This window comes from Chiloscyllium plagiosum, chromosome 25, assembly GCF_004010195.1.
Source record: "Chiloscyllium plagiosum isolate BGI_BamShark_2017 chromosome 25, ASM401019v2, whole genome shotgun sequence".
Taxonomy (NCBI): domain Eukaryota; kingdom Metazoa; phylum Chordata; class Chondrichthyes; order Orectolobiformes; family Hemiscylliidae; genus Chiloscyllium; species Chiloscyllium plagiosum.
In genome coordinates this window covers 32,445,125-32,463,890 of record NC_057734.1, presented here as the reverse complement: position 1 = coordinate 32,463,890, position 18,766 = coordinate 32,445,125, and the positions used below count along the sequence as shown (strand labels likewise).

At 39.0% G+C, this 18,766-nt stretch overlaps 1 long non-coding RNA gene across 3 annotated transcripts in view; it reads right to left on the bottom strand.

Moving 5' to 3' along the window:
- LOC122562476 overlaps positions 1-17,509 on the bottom strand; it is a 48,017-nt gene extending 30,508 nt beyond the window's left edge. For 2 of the 3 annotated variants that reach the window (XR_006315320.1, XR_006315319.1), the window contains exon 1: positions 17,437-17,509. This is a non-coding gene — a long non-coding RNA (uncharacterized LOC122562476). Of the gene's footprint in view, positions 1-16,827; positions 16,931-17,436 lie in introns of those variants that run through there. The other variant, XR_006315321.1, reaches the window with a different exon arrangement.
- Positions 17,510-18,766: the final 1,257 nt, after the last annotated feature.

The following is an 18,766-nucleotide window of genomic DNA, read 5'->3' as shown; positions in this document are numbered from 1 at the left end:
AACACTAACTCTTACCAAAAAGGATTTCCCTGGTGGCATTTCCTCTTACAGATTTTTATGGTCATTGGGAAACACTCATTCAAAGTCCATTCTTCCTTTTAAAGTCTGAAGCATTATGTCATCACTTTTAAGGTGCACAGAAAATATTGTAGTTCTGTTCAATCATGTGTACAAACTAATGTCCCCATGTTTATGCAAATCCATAATGTCCCCATAAAGTTTTGAGTTATATGAATTTATTGAATCATGATCTTAGAGTCATAGAGACCTACAGCATAGGAAAAAGCCCTTAAGCCCATTGCATCCAGTCTTATCCCATTTTTCTGCACTTGGCCCATAGCCTTGGCATCATAAGACCACATCTAATTCCTACTTAATTGTTATGAGAGTTTCTGCCTGTACAGATAGTGATTTCCAGAATCTCATGACCCTTTGGGTGAAAAAGTTATTCCTCACATTTCCTCTAAACCTTCTGCTGCTTTCCTGAAACCTATATCCCCAGTCAGTGATCTCTTTATCAAGGGAAAAAAAAATTATTCCTGTTTTTCCTACCTAAGGCCTTCATAATTTTATACATCTCAATCATGATACTTATCAATTTTTGCTGTTCTAAGGAAAACCACCCGGGTCTGTCCTATCTCACTTCATAACTGAAACTCTCCAGCCCAGGCAACATTCTGCTAAATCTCCTCTGCACCTTCACTAGTGCAATCACATGCCTCCCGTAATATGGATTCCAGACTTGCACATAATCTTGATGATCGGATAACTCACTATAAGTGCAAGTCACAGTTTGATGTCTACACCTGCTGGGAGAGCATGGAATAGAAGGTTTTTTTTTTATTCCTCTGCAGTAATTTTACATTTATTTTAAGTGAAATATTGTTCAGATCAATGACATCTCACATTTACCAAATGTGCATTTAAAGCATTGGCTTGATCTCTCAGATAATCTTTACCGTAATTCTAATCAACAATAGGGAACACAGTCACTGTGGTGAGATGCTGTAATTTCATCAATTGCAACTGCCATTTTCAATGACATTCTTTTTTCTGTCAATTTCCATGTTTCATTGGAAAGGGAGTCTTCGCGAAGATGTGACTTATAACCGCCTCTGGTCATGCTCTGCAATTTCCACTGAATGGTATTACTGGCAGGCTGAATGACCGTGGAGGCAGCATACCAAGCATATCAATCCTCACATCTCCTCACAAACCAATTATACCAAAGCAGGAGTGGGATAATGAAATTGCATAATTAAAAATCATATAGAATGGTAGTGTAGGCTCGAAGGGCTGAATGGCCTATTTCTGCACCTGTTTTCTATGTTTCTATCCTTGGCTGAACACTCAAACACTTCTCATCGGAGCAATCTGAAGTGGGATATTTTCATTTGGAACCTGGAGTCAAATCAGCAACTGGCCCCACTCCCACACTGCACATCTCCTCCCTCACTTCACCAGCATTGAGTGATAACTCCCTGTGGAATACAAGTTAAAACTTGGAATCGCTTGTCTGTTTGGCTCATTTTCTCCCTGGATTCATTTACTGAGTCAATGGATGTTTTTGAAATTTCATCCTGGCTTTGCCATGGCTGCCAATATTACAAATGTCTGTTTCAGATTATTCTCAAAAGTTCTGTTCACCAGATACATTCCACTGAGGCATAAATACATGTTTAAAACCAAAACTTTTCTTTTGTAACCTATTCATTATTAAAGCACTATGTCTATCAGTTATTCACTTCATGTAGAATAACAGTTAGAATTCTAGCTTGTTTAAAAATATATGAAACTATTTGGGATTGACAGTATCCTATCCTCTGCAGCTTGTTATCCCATGCCTCTGAAACCACAGAGGGTATAATTGGATGTGGTGATTGCACCAAGGTCAGCTAGATGGACCTCATTGAATAGGAGTTCCCTGATTGGACCAGGTTAACAGCCCCAATCAGATCGACAGATAGAAGCAGGAGGGTCAGGGATTCTGTTCACTCCAGGAGCTGATTCTGAGTTAGCTGGGTCAGTGTCATCTACTATGCATGTGTAAATAAAGGGCAACGGGATACCAGCCTTCATGAATTTATTTCACTATATTATTTTATTCCCCAATAGTTTATCAGATTAGGTCCAGTTGGTAGTAAGTCAGGAGTCATGAAGAAAACAATACCAATAAATACCATTTGAATAGTTTCAACTTGCAGTGTAAGTGTCAGTATTCTGCGCAAGGAAGACAACCCTTTGAAGAAAAAAAAAATCTCATTCAGATTAGTTTAAAATATAATTTTCCTTATCACATGTAACTGTAGCTTTAATGGTTTTAATAATCTTTCTGTTCTTGGCATCGATATTATTAGGTTCATGATTCATTGCGTCTCCTTTCAGCCTTAAACAGTAACCATTTCTCTCCCACTGCTGAATACAACTATTCTGTCAATGATACTTGGCAAGGAAGTCCTGCAAACTGTCAAGGAGAAATGATTTACAAACAAAAAAGCAAATTTGGCAAATGCACGCAGAGAATGCAAAAATGAAAAATGTTCCTGTCACTGCCTACCAGAATTACGGTATACTCCTTAGATGCACAGTAGCTGAAGCAATTAAAATCAACTGACCTCACTGGATCACCTCACCTCAGATTTGGGCGCCAGGACTTTATCACTTAGAAAGTGAATGATTCTACCAAAAGCTCGGTGGAATTTATAGGCTACCTGGTCCCTCTCAAACAGATTAAAGACAGGCTGAAGAAAAGCCTCATGGTCTTCAAAAGGCAGCCTACGGTGCCCAGAGATACTAGAAGGCTGTTTACCCTCCAAGAAGTTTGCATATTCCAGGTTTCACAGAATTATGTGCACAGAAATTACAAGACAGGAACAATCTGCTCAGTTGAAGAGTCCAAAACAGTGCAGATACTCCATACATACCTCCTCCTAACCTACCTTTTCAACATTTCCTAACAGCCTTTTCTCCATCAATTTCTTACCAAGCTTCCCCTTGGCTGAATCAATACGATTTGCCTCAACTGTACCATGAGGTGGCAAGCCCTACATTCAAACAGGTTTGGATCATTGAAAGTATAGTTAAGTGAGCTGAATAGTATTGCATTAACATATTCCAGCCAGGTATTTTTGCTTCACATCTCCAGTTCTCCATACGACGTGAAGAAATTCCAATAGATGAGACAGAATATCTGTTGCTTGGAATATTGGTCCGAACCTTCTCTAAATGCTGCCTCACAGAGAATCCAACATGTTTTGCAGCCACAGCAGTTTTACCATGTTGCTTCATTATCTGTTTATCATTTTACTTCCCAACTGCACGTGTCTAGAAACTTCCTTTTGTAAATCTGCTGGGAAGAGAGAGGATCTCTTAGCCTCAGAACCTAGCACCACTCCACCCACTGCCACAATCCTTCAACTACCAAACCCACATCATCCCTTTCATTCGAAGAACTCACAACATTGTGCCTGCATGAACAGTTTTTATTACATTGCATAACAGACTGGTATATTCAGGACCATCTAGTTTTTCTGTGAAGTGTAAACTGCAGCTATTAGGTTTTAACCAAGTTTGTGCATTTGAAAAGGTCGCATATATTTTGTCATGTTTTAACATCTTTCTCATGGGATGTATCTGTTTGTCACAGAGACTAGCTTCTGCTCCACTGAGGGTAGGCAATGATCCTGGGCTTAAGTCAGGAGAAATTGTTACCCATCTGTAAGAGCCAATTACATAGTAACCATTGTACACAACCCAGTTTGCAAATGATTTTGCTGGTCATAAATTACATCAAGTAATTTGCTGCTGGACTGAATAAGGCTGGATTTCCTCATGGGGTTGAACATCAGGCATATGCAACATACAGTGCATTCACAATGTTCATGATGTGAGAAGTATGCTTGATTTCCCTGGTCAGGACCATTTGCTTGACATTATTTGGCCCACTCCAACGGGATGTTACAGTCCTCACTCTACAACCATTGTGTTTGCTGCAAATGGTTGTAAAGTGACTGACTGCGGCTTACAATAGCCCATGTGACGTCGATGAAAGATCGTTGAACATGGTCATTGGGGTCATCTGTCATCAGAGTCATATCACTCAATGAAGGCTTCCATATAAACAGCAGCAGCCTTGCCCACTCTGAGTGTGCTCTCAGCCATTTTCTTCCCAACTGCAAACATCCGATTTGCATCACGATAGAAGATGACAGCAAGTGCTCTTTGGCCAGTGCCTTCCCACCTTCGCCTGACCGTGTCAGTGAGATTCCCCTCCACAAGCATCCACATCCTGGGTAGCCCTTCCTATAAGCCCCACATTTTCCCAGAACCCCAGCCAAGCTGTCTCCATTTGCTTACACCTGCCCATACTTCCCACCAGCCCCTGGCATCTGAGCTGACCATGCCATATGGGTCATATGCTGCTTCACACCTTGCAGCTCTTATGCTCCTGACGGTGGACAACCCACTCCCGCATGACCCCTTTCCCAGCTGTGACTTACTGTATCCTTCCCTTTCTGCCCTCTCTTCAAAATTGTATTCTGCCCTTCCCCAGAATCTGAAGGCCAGAGAAATGAAGAATAACACATCAAGGCGTAATCCAAGGGCAATAGCTGCCCCCATTACTCCTAACAATAGCTTACAACCCTTTTCTGCTAATTTGCTGCAGACAGACCTAATCCACTAATTGTGGTCCAGTCTTTCAACCAACCTAACCAGTCAAAATGTGTCCAGACCCGAGTGATGCTCATAAATCTGTCAGATGGTGACAGCCTCCACCTGCATTATGATGCCAAAAACCTGACATGATGTATTCCCGAGAGAGCAGAGGCACACATTCTGCAGAGGCATGCCCTCCTGACTGGGACCACTTCAGCGGAATGCCTGACCACAATAATCCCCTGAACTGGTGATGGAGGCCTCTCTTGACTCATGTGCTGGGTTCACCCCCACCCCCACCCCTACCCCTCCCCACCCCATGCTAACTTTGAGACAAAGCTGTTTGCTTGCTAGCTGCACATGGAGTGTCTTCACCACAGAAGCGGATAGCACATGGAGCACTTGAGGGGTTGATATGGCCACAATGCCATACACCCCCCCACTGAGGGCTGCTGACAAAGTAAGCTGCCTCACAGTGTAACTGTCCAAACTGGCATGAAAGAGCAAGGCAGGTGGGCATGTAGGCAGGTGTGAAGCAAGCAAGTGGCTTCAGATGCAGCCTGGTCTAATTCCTGATCTGGGTGTCTGCCCTGTGTACTATGTGTCCCAACTGTAGCTTTTCAATGCTAGGTGCCAGTATGTCCTGCAGTGCAGGTCTTTGTTTCCACAGTGCACTGCATTGGAAAGATTTCATTCCTGAAGAAGGGCTTATGCCCGAAATGTCGATTCTCGTGTTCCTTGGATGCTGCCTGACCTGCTGCGCTTTTCCAGCAACACATTTTCAGCTGCATTGGAAAGGTGACAGGATGTCTGAGAGGGTTGTTGAATGGTATATGCCAATGTCTGTAGAGGAAGAGTGCAAGCCGCTGGTGCCCGTGGATTTTGACCTGGGCTGAGCTTCTCTTTTTTATTCACTTGTGGAACTTGGGTATTGCTGGCTGGCCAGCATTGATAGCCCATCCCTTTTTGCCCTTGAGAAGGTGCTGGTGAGCTGCCTTCTTGAATCTCTACAGACCACTTGCTGTGGGTTGACCTACAATTTAGTAGGGAGGGAATTCCAGGATTTTGACCCAATGACTGTGAAGGAACGGTGTTATATTTTCAAGTCAGGGTGGTAAGTGGCTTGGAGGGGAATTTGCAAATGGTGTTGTTCCCAAGTATTCACTGCCCTTGTCCTTCTAGATGGAAGTGGTGGTGGGTTTACAAGGCACTGTCTAAGGATCTTTGATGAATTTCTGGTGAACTGCTGCAACTGACGGCCGGTGATGCAGGGACTGAATGTTTGTACATGTGGTGCCAATCAAATGGGTTGTTTTGTCCTGGATGGTGTCAAGTTTTTTGAGTGCTGCTGGAGCTGCACCCATCCAGGCAAGTGGGGAGTATTCCATCACACTCCTGACTTGTGCCTTGTTCAAATGCATCATGGAGGACATTCAGAGCAAGGGGAAAGTTGATTTTGCGAGGTACCCACTCTGATTTTCATATCTCATTTTCCCAACAGCAAGCCTGTCAGACAAGTTTAATATGAAAGGAGGCTGAATATTAGTGAGGTGGACTGCTCCATCAACAATGTATTTAGCAAACGGTAATCCCCCTGAATTGGAAACTTACCACTGTCCAGCGAGAAACTCACCATAAAAACTGAACAAACTGAGTATGCTGTAAATCAGAAACAGAAGTTGCTGGAAAAGTTCTGCAGGTTTGGCAGCTCAACAGTGAAAAGAAATCAGATTTAACGATTCGGGTCTGGTGACCCTTCCTCGGAAACTCATCATGCTGCTCATGAAAAACATTAAAAATGGGGCAAATTGCTCCTAATATGGGCCTCACCAGAATTCTCATCCAATTCTGCCACACATCTCACCTTTGTCCACATCAATCAGACCATTACACAATTCTGCCCTTTACTTTAATACAACAGGCCCTAGTATAAAGGGAATCATAGAAATTGTAATGTGAAGTGTCAGTAAATTTTAATACAATGGCCATTTTATTGAAATACATTAGAAAATAAGTATTGGAGAGGTGGAAGAAAAATAAACTTCATCATTTGAATTAAGAAATTTCAAATGTTTTAATGATATTCTTATTATGTAAGTGCTAGAGTTTTGCAGGGTGTAAGATCAACAAGAGGAGGACATTTGATCCTTCAAATCATTTAATATAATCATGACTGATCTAACTGAAATTGCAATAGTCAATGAGACAAATAGTCAGGTACCTTGAGGAACTGGAACATCACTTAATAGCAACGCTGCTCTGTTTAATAATAAAAGCTAAAGAGTGAAAGATGATCAGAGTAAAATCAATTCTGTAGACTGGAAGAAATTTGTATGATTAGAGCCAGAGCATTTCATATATTAATTCCAATTATATACATAATACTATATATATGCAGTAATTGTAAAAGCTATATGATATTCAGTATCAGCCTGCAGCAGAAATATATTTTGGTTGAAACACTCCGTTACTTTTTTGTTAGAATATCAGCAAGTGTTATTTCCTGCACCAGGAAAGCCCCCTCATGTGAAAAAATTATCTGCATTTAACAGCCTATAACAGCACATATCCCAAAAGGTGCCCAACTGTCTGTTGTCTCCCAGTCTAAACTGTTTCTCTATTTTTAATAAAGCTCTCAACCACATCAGTCCATGACAAGTTTGTACAAGAATGCCAAATTGCTGATTTAAGAACTGGTGTGGTTTACAGGGAGCCACAATTAAACATGCAACTTCAATGCACCTTGCATGCACTTGCTGGCCTCCCACTGGAGATGTGTAAGATTCTATAAACATTCTCAGAATAGTTATGTTGGGTAGTGCACTGCATAGTACAGCAGTTAGCACTAAGTAGAAATCTCTTCTCAGCTGGTATTATCCAGCCTTCAGTGCTTTGTACACAAGCCATTCAAATAGCACACATCATTGCCAAACCTCTATGAAACTTACCCTTCATTTCAGTACCACATTGATTCAGGCAAATACTGCCTGATAAGTATCACCTGGCTTCCTCTGAAATAATTAATTGATTTCACAGCCACTACCTCAGAATTTCTCTCCAATCGGAGTACTATTTCCAAAATCAGCATTCAATCCTTAACATGCACTAACCCATACACTTTGCCTAGGATAAAGTTCTTTGAGTAAAGGTTCATCCTCATTACCTGCTGTGGCGGAAACAAAGGACTGCAATCACTGAATAATTAACCATTCTACTAAAAAAAATGCAAAAGCATTTGAGACAAAGCACAATATTAGGACACCTTTGGTTGACTAACATCTTCAAATTCCATTCATTGATAAAACCACAAAAAACCTGCAGATATATTCATAAAATTCAACATCTTAAAACAGGAATGAGAGAAGTTATATTCTTTTGTGATCAGCCGGCAAAACATTGCAAAGTTTGCTGAGCGCTTATTTCAAATAATCTTCCTTTCATGGAAGGTGAACTTGTCTTTCAAGGAAAATGCCCGTTCTATTCTTAAAGTAATAACTGTACAGGAGAATTTGGCTTTGAAAGCAGCAATTTTAAAAATTCAGTTTTGCTAACCATCACTGGTTATGGAGAATATTGGGCATTCTGCCAATTCCCATTAAAGAGAAGAATCTCAACTCATATCATTTATTAACTAATATTTTTAAATCCTTAATCATTTCATACATAAAAGGTTAATATCCTTTAATAATCTTGAAGAAAATCTCTAATTCTGATTAAAATTGTGTTACCGATCAGTTCACCTCTATGACAGGATTTGTGACTATTCTATATTTTCGGTCTGAGACTCAAAGAAATCAGGAGACTTATGAAGGGGTTAATAAGTTGTAACTACATTTGCTGCCAGTTTCAGGTTTGAGTTTCCGACAAATAATGACACTATATGAAAATTGCTAACAATTGTTTTTTCACTTCTGGACTAACATGAAAATAAAACTGGGATTTAGCTATTGCAGTGCCTACGTACAACATCATGGGGAAAATTATGGACTTTATACTGAAATGCTGACAAACATTCTCTGAAATTGCACGTCACATTGTGAAACCGTACACAATATCAGAAAATACACTAATATTGCACAGCAATACGGAAAACGTGATTGCAAGTTATAATAAGAGATTATCTGATTGAAGGACTTTTAGATAAAAGTCCTCCTCAGAGGTCTAACACATAAGTGCTCTGTAGTTTCTCACCCATCTACTTCTCCTTTGATCAAACTTTTTTTTTCTAGCACCAATCATCGCCTCCATTCAGATTCACCTCTTCATCAGCGTGTGTTGACATCTCATTCAAGTGCTTGATGAAAGACTCAACCTCAGTTTGGAACTGGAGTCCCTTCATGATGCCCCAACATCCTCCCTCAGTAATGTTAATCCCTACAACCACATTAAACCTCCTGACTTCTGTCAGTTGAATATTATCCCGGGACCCCCTTGATCCGTTACCAATGGTAGAGACTTGAATTTACAATGTTGTAATTGTGGGAAAAACATAACTTAAAATTAATGAATTACATTAGCAGCTATTATTTGGAATTTCTTGTCAAAAAAGGTTATTACACCACTGTAGGAAGCCATTTGGCTCAGTGAGTCCATCACTAATCCTTTTAAATTTTTATTTTCTCTTTAAACTTGGCATCTCATTGACTCAGGAACAAATTGGTGGAGCTCGTTATTGTTAGGATGTGAGGAGTTTCTAATTGGAATTTCTATCATGTAAGACTGAAATATTAAATTCCTTTCATAATGCAGTATTAATTCTGATTTCCCCATTCCAGTGTGAATAATGTTATAAATAGCAGATGGGCAATCTTTCTACGCAGCTCATGCACTTCATTCCTCAGTTCATACACTCGGCAAACTGCAGATTGCTCAATTGTTCAGCGTAGATTCATCTTGATCTTGTATGAAGGAGAATGACCCCTGTTACGAAAAATATACCATTGCGTCACTCTATTAACCCAGATATTTTTCTGCTGTTCATATGTTAATCTTGTCACAAATCCAATGCAAACAAATGGAGGTAACCTAAAAATGATGAGTCAACCTGGTGAACCTACAACACAGGACTATTACATGCCAAATAGCATGTGCAACTAGTGACAGAGACTCAGACTCAGAGTTATACATCACGGAAACAGACCCTTTGGTCCAACTTGTCTATGCCATACAGATAGTCTAAATTAATCTAGTTCCATTTGCTAGCATTTGGCCCAAATTCCTCTGAAGTCTTCCTATTCATGTACCCATCCAGATGTTTTTTTTAAAATGTTGTAATTGTACCCAACTCCATCTTCTCTGGCAGCTCATTCCACACATGTACCACCCTCTGTGTGAAAACCCACCCCCTCAGATCCCTTTTAAACTTTTCCCCCTCTCAACTTAAACTTATACCCTGCAGTTCTGCCACAACCAGTCCCGCCACAACCAGTCCAAAATCGTGATGGCAATTAAACAACTTATTAGAAAAGGAAGCTCCACATAGGGGAGACAGTCCAGCAATTCAGTGCAAAAGACAACGCTGAAGCGTTTGAAACAAACTTCATCTCGAAGTGTCAAGTGGAAGGTCCATTGCGGCCTCCTCCAGTGGTCTCCAGCATCTCAAATACCGGTCTTCAGCCAATTTGATTCAAAGCGTGATATTAAGAAATGATTGGAGGCAGTGGATACCACAAAGCTTAACGGCCCTGCCAGCATTCTGGCAATAATACTGAAGACCTTTGGTGTCCCTAACAAAGACATTTCATTGTAGTGACAAAAGTGGTATCCAGTCAAAAATGTGGAATAATTCACAGGTATGCCCTGTCCACAAAAAGCAAGACAATTCCAGCACAGCCAATTACCACTACATAAAGCATGTGCTGTTTTCATGAGTCTTTTTTTTTGTTAAAAGAAAGATAAAGTCACCATAGTCCCAGAGAACCATGGAATTTTTCTCATATCTGAGAGAGAAAGAGAGAGAGAGAGAGAGAGAGACTGGTTGTGAGTTTAACATGAAGATCACCACGCCTTAGTTGAGGGGCAGGACCTTCATGGTGACCTCAGCTGGTATGGGAATTGAATCTATATTGTTGGCATCACTCTAATATGTAAACTAGCCATATAGACAACAGAACTTAGTCTTGATCCATTGTTTGTTGGTCTTGTACTTATTCATTATCACAAGATTTAGTAGAAGGAAACTGCTGAAGGGTCTGTCTTAAAATAAACTAGAGCAAATATTTTGTGCAAGAACTTATTTTCATAAAGGTTATGCAATTGTTCGGTTAATTGTATAAGCAAATTCTGCAAGGGTCAATGATAGATAACACATTCAGCTCCACCTCAACGAATAATGCCATACAGTTTTGGATGAGGGTAAGGTAGAACGCCTTAGGATCCCCAGGAATGAAGACTTATGTCCTAAGGTCTCTTTATAGTCTTAGTGACGACGTATATCATATTAGAATCAGAGATTATTCACTATCCATTTGAAACCTTTTTTTATACAATAAGCAATTAGGTGAACACTAAAAGAGAATGTTGATTTCTAAACAATTTTTTAAACATTCATTATATATTATAATTTGCAAATCAAGAGAGGAAAGTTATTTTCACTGTCTGCACATCATCCACAATATATATTAATATTTATTTAATTTTAATATTAATTTGAAGTCATTTGACATGACAATGAAACTCTCCCATAAAAGCGCATCTTCCATAATGTTTATTTTCCTTCCTGTTGTCAGAAGGAGAAATAGACTTTGTTGAATCATGCTTCATAATGGATGTAGTCTTTGTGTACTTTCAGCAATACTTCACAAGGCTCCTTTCCCTACAGTCCCTACCCTTCTAAACTGGTTAAAGCAGTAATCAAAGCATAAACCATACTCTTGAAAACTGGTGGCCTGAAAACAATAAGTACCTTGCGGCCTCAATCATCTTTCATGGGCTCTATTAGAAATCCATTGTAAACCTTTGTAATTAGTGCATTAGTAAATGTCACAGACAGCAGCTAAAGCATTTGCTTGTGCAAAATCAGTCAATGAACCAAGAATTGGTTTGTAAACCCTTTAAGATATTTCTTCTTTAATTTGCAGCAGGCAAAAAGCATATTAACAATTCTGCTTTTATAATTATAGTTACAGCTATAGGAAGCAGATTAAAATCAATTACCAAACTAAACAGACCTACACAAATTGCTAACACCTGTGAATTTACAATTTATTGCTTTTTAATAAACACAATCAGTACAAAATCATTACAATTCTAGTTTATCCTAAGTAATTCTGCTTTCTAATTGAAATAGTGGTCTCTGTTTTGCAATGTTGTTCATCTTTCATTGTTTCGACAAACACAGGAAACTTTAAGAAACAGGAAATTAGCGGACAGTTAACTGAACAATTCTTTCATCTTTAGTCTGAAACAAATATTTCTCCCATTTAACCCATGCTTCAGTTCACTTTTGAGAATTCAGCTAACAAATGGCACACGGGACTGAAACTTACTATTTATTTGGTTAAATGCAAGTGAAATAATTTTAAGAGGGATTCTCACGATGAGCCAGTGAGGTTTGTCACCACAGTTTACCTAGATAAATGCTCAGTTAGGTATGGTAGCAAAAGTAGAGTAAGCATGAGGTATTGGAAAGAAGATGTTAATACTTATGCTTGTGGAGTGAAAAAAGTCATTGACATTCCTCCAGGCAGCTAAGACTAAACTGACTCAAGTGTCAACCTTGAACCAAGCTGTCATGGTCTTCTTTTATGACTTACTCTATTAGTCCTGGGGGAGGAGGATTGCCAGTCTGTGCACCACCCTTTCACCAGGACCTCTAGGTCCCTGCCTGAAAAGCAAGGTGCCAATTTTCCTTTGTCTGTCATGTCCTGAGCAAATGTTGGGAATGGTGTAGGGCAGCTTCAGACTAACAGTGTTTGTCTGGGTGCATAATGACTTTTTAAAGAAGCCAATGGAGGCAGGATTACTTTGGCAGTACCAAGTTTTTCCAAGTATGATGATAGTAGAATGTGGCTAGAACTGGACTGCAGTGGGGTCGAAGGGGTGAACTATGCAGGTAATTAGGCAAATTTGGTCAAGTGCAGTTAGAGAACTCATTCGGCCTCTTGACGAGAAACCTTTCATGAAACTGAGATTTAACCAAACAAAAGATTCAGCCCATAGTTTCTTGGGTCAAACTCCATGCCAGTATGAGATGGTCTGAATGCTTTTCTATATATTAGCTTCCATAACACATACCAGCAAGACTGTTTTTTTTATTGAAACAGATTAAAGTTTATTAGCAACACTTTTATTAAGTGGGGAGGGAATGGTTTAATGGTGTTGTCACTGAACTGTTAATCCAGACCCAGATAATGTTCTGGGTCTTCATTTGAAACCTGCCACAACAGATGGTAGAATTTGAATTCAGTAAATGTCTGGAATTAAGAGTCAAGTGATATCCATGAATCCATTGTCAATTGTTGGGAAAAGCCCATTTAGTTCACTAATGCCCTTCAGGAAAGGAAACAGCCATCCTTACCTGGTCTGGCTTATATGTGACTCCAGACCCACAGCAATGCAGTCGACTTATCTGCCCTCTGGGCAATTAAGGATGGGCAATAAATGCTAGCCTAGCCAGTGACACCCTCATTCTATGAATAATTTTAAAAAACTATTTAAATTGATATAATGTTACTGATTTGCACATATTTTGTGCTTAATGATATTAATGGTAAAATAGCCAGAGTCCCAAATGATTATAGGGTTGCTCTCACATCACAGAGACAGAGATATGACTGGTCGTGGTGTTTAACTTGAGGGTCACCACATCTCAGGTGAGTGAGGATGTTGAGAAGGCAGACCTTCACAGTAACCTTAGCCAGTATAGGGATTGAACCCATGCTGTTAACATCATGCTGCATCACAAACCAGCCATCCAAGCTAACTGAATGTATGGCATTGACTTGATTATATTGAGAGTGACTAAAGGTGAGGTAGGTCCTTTTTACCATAATGTCACATGTTGTTGCCTTGCCATGAACAGAAGACAATGGGACACTGCCTGTCAGACCAGAATCTATTCAATAACCAAGATTCAGAAACTGTCTAATAGTATGAACCCATAGAAAACTATAGTCAGAAGAGGGCTTTAAAATCTAGTTTTATATTGTGAATCAGCAGAGGGACCATACCTGAGATTTTAGCACTCTGGGAAGAATGTGAAGTATGTATTCAGTGTTAATCTGCTGTTTTTAAGCAGAACTATTTATTCATATTTTGTAATTTTATGAAGAGACATTTGTAAAAGAGTAAAACAGTATTTTTTTTCTAAATTCACTCACTGCAACCTGCCAGAAAAGATTAAGCTTTTTCTAGATGCTGGCCCGGGAATGGCAAAGTGCAAAAGAGCGAAGGTCAAAATCAAACGTCATCGACTGGGTTGCCTGCAGCTTGCAAGTGAACTTTACAAACCAAACACGTCTGAGCCTGAAACTGCAGGGCAAATTGCAGTAGGGGGTCCTGACGCTGAAAAATTAAATTAATCCAAAAGAAGGTAGTTTTGAAGATTTAAATGTTGGCTGCGTGCCAGAGCCCTCTCAGAACGTTAAGCGATGCGACAAGGAGTGCGATGCAAAACTTAAAAGATAAATGGTACAAAGTCTTGGCAAGTCAATCAGAAATGAGTGCTCCTGCAGATAAACATTTCTACTAAATGTTCCCCACAGGATGACAAGTGGGGAAGAGGGGGTTAAACTGACAAAGCAGCAAGTCATCATCTGCTGTTCTTCATATAACTCACAAATCAGAGGTATAATTGATAAATCATTTAGTGAAACAAATAAATATTATTTACATTTAGTAACGGTAGCATTTTCTTTAATGTGCTTAATTTTCCCGTATTTTGCATACAATCAATATTATGTACTCTGCTACTCGAACACTTAATCATCGCTACTTTAAGCATTTATTCCACTGCATCCACTTCCCTCTTCAATGGATTCAATTTGTTCCACATCAAGGAATAAATATAACCTTACTTCTTTCTTAAACTGAGTAATGTTCGATGCTAATAGAGCCATGTTTTATGTAGAATGCCCAAAAGACTGAAGTTCATAACACGGTGACTTCCTTAATTAGCCATATTTGCATAATATTTATGTGGGGATGAGGGGAGGAATTCTAATGGCCAAAAGAAGTTGAGTTTGCATGAGGTGGGATGCTAAAATGATAACAATTTGAAACCTGATCCGAATTAGCTCCAAACCCTGCCTCACCCACGTCTACCACACATTTCCTATTTTAATAGAGCCAGGTCAGAAGACAGCCTAACGAATCACTCATGGGAAGCATGTTGACATTTTAATTATTCTTACAAGACAATATAACATGTAACTAGCCATTATTTTAACTTTAACTCTGACCAGCTGAGTTTTCTAGCCTTCAGCAAAACCTATGGTTAATGGGAGACAATGACCACTGAATCCAGCTTGTCAGTGACTTTCCACATAGATTCTAAATCCATTTTACTTTCATTCAAAATTGGAGGTGTAGTGGACAGCGAAAAAGGTTACCTCAGTAGAATGGGATCTTGAGCAGATGGGCCAATGAGCTGAGGAGTGGCAAATGGAGTTTAATTTAGATAAATGTGAGGTGCTGCATTTTGGAAAGGCAAATCAGGGTAGGACTTATACACTTAATGGTTGGGTCCTAGGGACTGTTGCTGAACAAAGAAACCTTGGATTGTGGATTCTTAGTTCCTTGAAAGTAGTTGCAGGTAGATAGGATAGTGATGGCGGTGTTTAGATATGTTTGCCTTTATTGGTTTGTGCATTGAATATGAGTTGGGAGGTCATAGTGCAGCTGTACAGGACATTGGTTAGGGTACTTTTGGAATACTGTGCACAATTCTAGTCTCCCTGCTATAGGAAGGATGTTGTGAAACTTGAAAGGGTTCAGAAAAGACTTACAAGGATGTTGTCAGGGTTAAAGGGCTTGAGCTATAGATTGATGCTGAATAGTCTAGGGCTGTTTCCCGTGGAGTGCCAGAGCCTGAGAGGGCACCTTATAAAGGTTTCTAAAATCATGAGGGGCATTAATATGGTAAATACACAAGGTCTTTTCCTTTGGGTGGAACAGACCAGACCTAGAGGGCATAGGTTTAGGGTGAGAGTGGAAAAATTTAAAAGGGACCTAAGGGGCAACCTTTTCACGCAGAGGGTGGTGAGTGTATGGAATGAGATGTGAGGGGAAGTGGTGGAGGCTGGTACAATTACAACATTTAAAAGGCATCTAGATGGGTATGTGAATAGGAAGTGTTAGAGGGATATGGACCAAGTGCTAGCAAATGGGACTAGATTAATTTAGGATATCTGGTGGCAAGGATGAGTTGGACTGAAGGATCTGTTTCTGTACTGTACATCTATGACTCTATAATTTTATGACTCTATACTCAACCTCCTTACATAAACATCCATAATCTCTTTCAAAGTTTCCTGTTCAACTCTCCCTTAAGTCTCTGATCTCCACTGTCTGAGCCTCAAATGTTGCCTGGATCCTGCTGTGTTTCAACCACCTTAATCTTTTACAGCTCTTCTCTGCTTCCCGGTTATAGTCAAATGCTATATACCTAGTCACCTGATAGCCAGCCAGATCCAACCTGGTTGCTGAGCTAGTGAACAGGGCCAAGAGTTGCAAATTTGGTGCTGCATTAAATTTGGCAGAATTTTTCAGGAAATGCATTCTTAAAGTTTTCCAATGTACATCCCTATCTCCCTCCTTGATTAAAATCCAACCTCTAAAACAATCAAAAATTTGAAGAAATATATTGCATCATTAAACAAATATTTAAAAATACACTAAGGTGAATCATTGCACTCACCAAAACATCTCTTTAATTAGGCATTGAAAAATGCAGCAAAATTATTCTAATGGTGGTAGTGAGCTACTATTACTGTTGGGATAGCTGTTGTTTCCTGTACCATTGCCACATACAGTGTTTACTTGAGATATACCATTGATCATATCTTATTAGTTAACTGAATATACAAAATAACCCTAATGTTTCACACCAAAAGTCTTACTTTTGCATATACTTGACATATAACATATCTGAACCTTTTTAAGCTATGAAATGCCATACTGACATCTTAGTTGACCTCAATTTTCATCTGAGGAAATGTACGTTTTGCTTACCATATGCTGTAAGTTGACCCATGACATCAGCAGGTTATAAGGGCTGTGTATGAGGAAAATTCATTGCAATTTAAGACAAACCCACAAAGAATACTTAAGTGCACCAAATCAAATCATGAGTCTAGTAAAGGATTCAGACCCACAACCATTTGATAGAGCCACTGCATGGAATAAAACAGGCTGTAACAGAAAATAAGAATATTCAAAGACTGTCAAGAGACCTTGATGCCAAATTGCAGGTAATAGTTAATTAACAGGTAATACAAAAAACATGAGTACTCATTAAGATGAATGAAATACTCATGAATTTTGTACCATGGAGTGTGATCTGATTATAAATGATATTATTACTGAACAATTTAGATTCCAGACTAAGATCTGGGTTGCTAGATGTTTTTTGGTTTTAATGACATGGTATTTCACTGAAACACAAGCTTACCATGTTGAATATTTAGTTTTAACAAAAAAACAGAAGTTCATTGCACAAAAGAAATAAAAATAAAATTGAATAAATCAAACTATTTACAAATAGTGTACATTTAAAGATTTTTCAAATCAAGATAAAATGCAATCCTATTAATCCCAAAAGCAATTCTTTACTGTACTCACACCACAGAAGATTTCCTTCTCTGTCACAAAGGGCTTGATTTAACTGCGATTCTAATTCCAGTCTCGAGGCTCTGATAGCCTCTTGCTTGAGTTTTTATATAATTGTGCTTAGACTTTCTCAGCTGCAAATAATTGCTTCAGGTTTTAATCAAACACTTCTGGTCTAGAACTTTCAAATTAACTTTTTACACTGAGGTAACATATTTGTTAACAGTTCTAAACTCTCCCTTCTTGCAGCTTTAACCAAGAACCTCTGTAAAACTGAGAAAAGGCTTTCTATTGAACCATCTGCTGAATTCTAATTAACTATATTGTTTATTCTTATTGCATGTAAAATGCCCCCAACACAGACACATTTGAATTGGCCTCCAAAGACTCCTGCTCTCATATATTTCAAAAAGAAGTCAAAATGGCTGCAGAAATACCTATAAAACCTTTTTAAACCACTTTTTAGATAGAAACCAAATCCAACTGCCACTAGTTCAAAATCCAAATTGTAAAATAAAAAAACTAAAACATGTTTTTTTAAAGCACACAATTTACATTACAAGTGGTCAGATTCCGAAACAGCTCCAGTGAAAAATAAGGAGGACATGAGAAGAGAGGATTCATGGTGGGAGAAGCCTGAATGAGCAACATATGACATGAAAGCTGATGGTAATTTTAATACGTAAAACCATGCTCAACATCAAGTTCCTTCAAAGTGGTTTTGTGCATGACCATGAAAATAATTGAATATAGGATGAAGTGATGTGATTTTATTAATTTATAATGTATAGTATAGCCATGGGCAATGACTCTGTAAGAATGGAAGCGCCTTGAACATCCGCAGGGCAGGGGAGACAGGAAGGAAAATCAGTGATTATGTAATTAAGATATTTTGCACAGAAACATTTGACCCAACTAGTGTTTATGCTCCATTCAAGCCTCATCCCTCTATCAGCAATACCCTTTATTCCCTGCTTCCTCAAATGCTTATCTAGCTTCCCGTTAAATGTACCTATACAGCTGTGCCATTCAATGAGATCAAGGCTGAGATATAACATTCAGCTCCACCTTTCTGCCTTTTCCCCATTACCTTTGATTCCCTTGTTGATTAACAATCTATCTCAGTCTTCAACATACTTAAAAGACCAACCTCTGCAATCTTCATCCGTAAAACGTTAAGAAGCTTCACAAAAATAAGCAACTATTTTACAGACTTTGTAAATGTTAGCAAGCTCTTTCCAGAATATTGCCAATAAAAGAATCTGGAGAACATCTGAAAGAGCTCATTGTGTTACACTTACACTACACTGTTTAATGGATTAGCATTTATAACATCAATAAT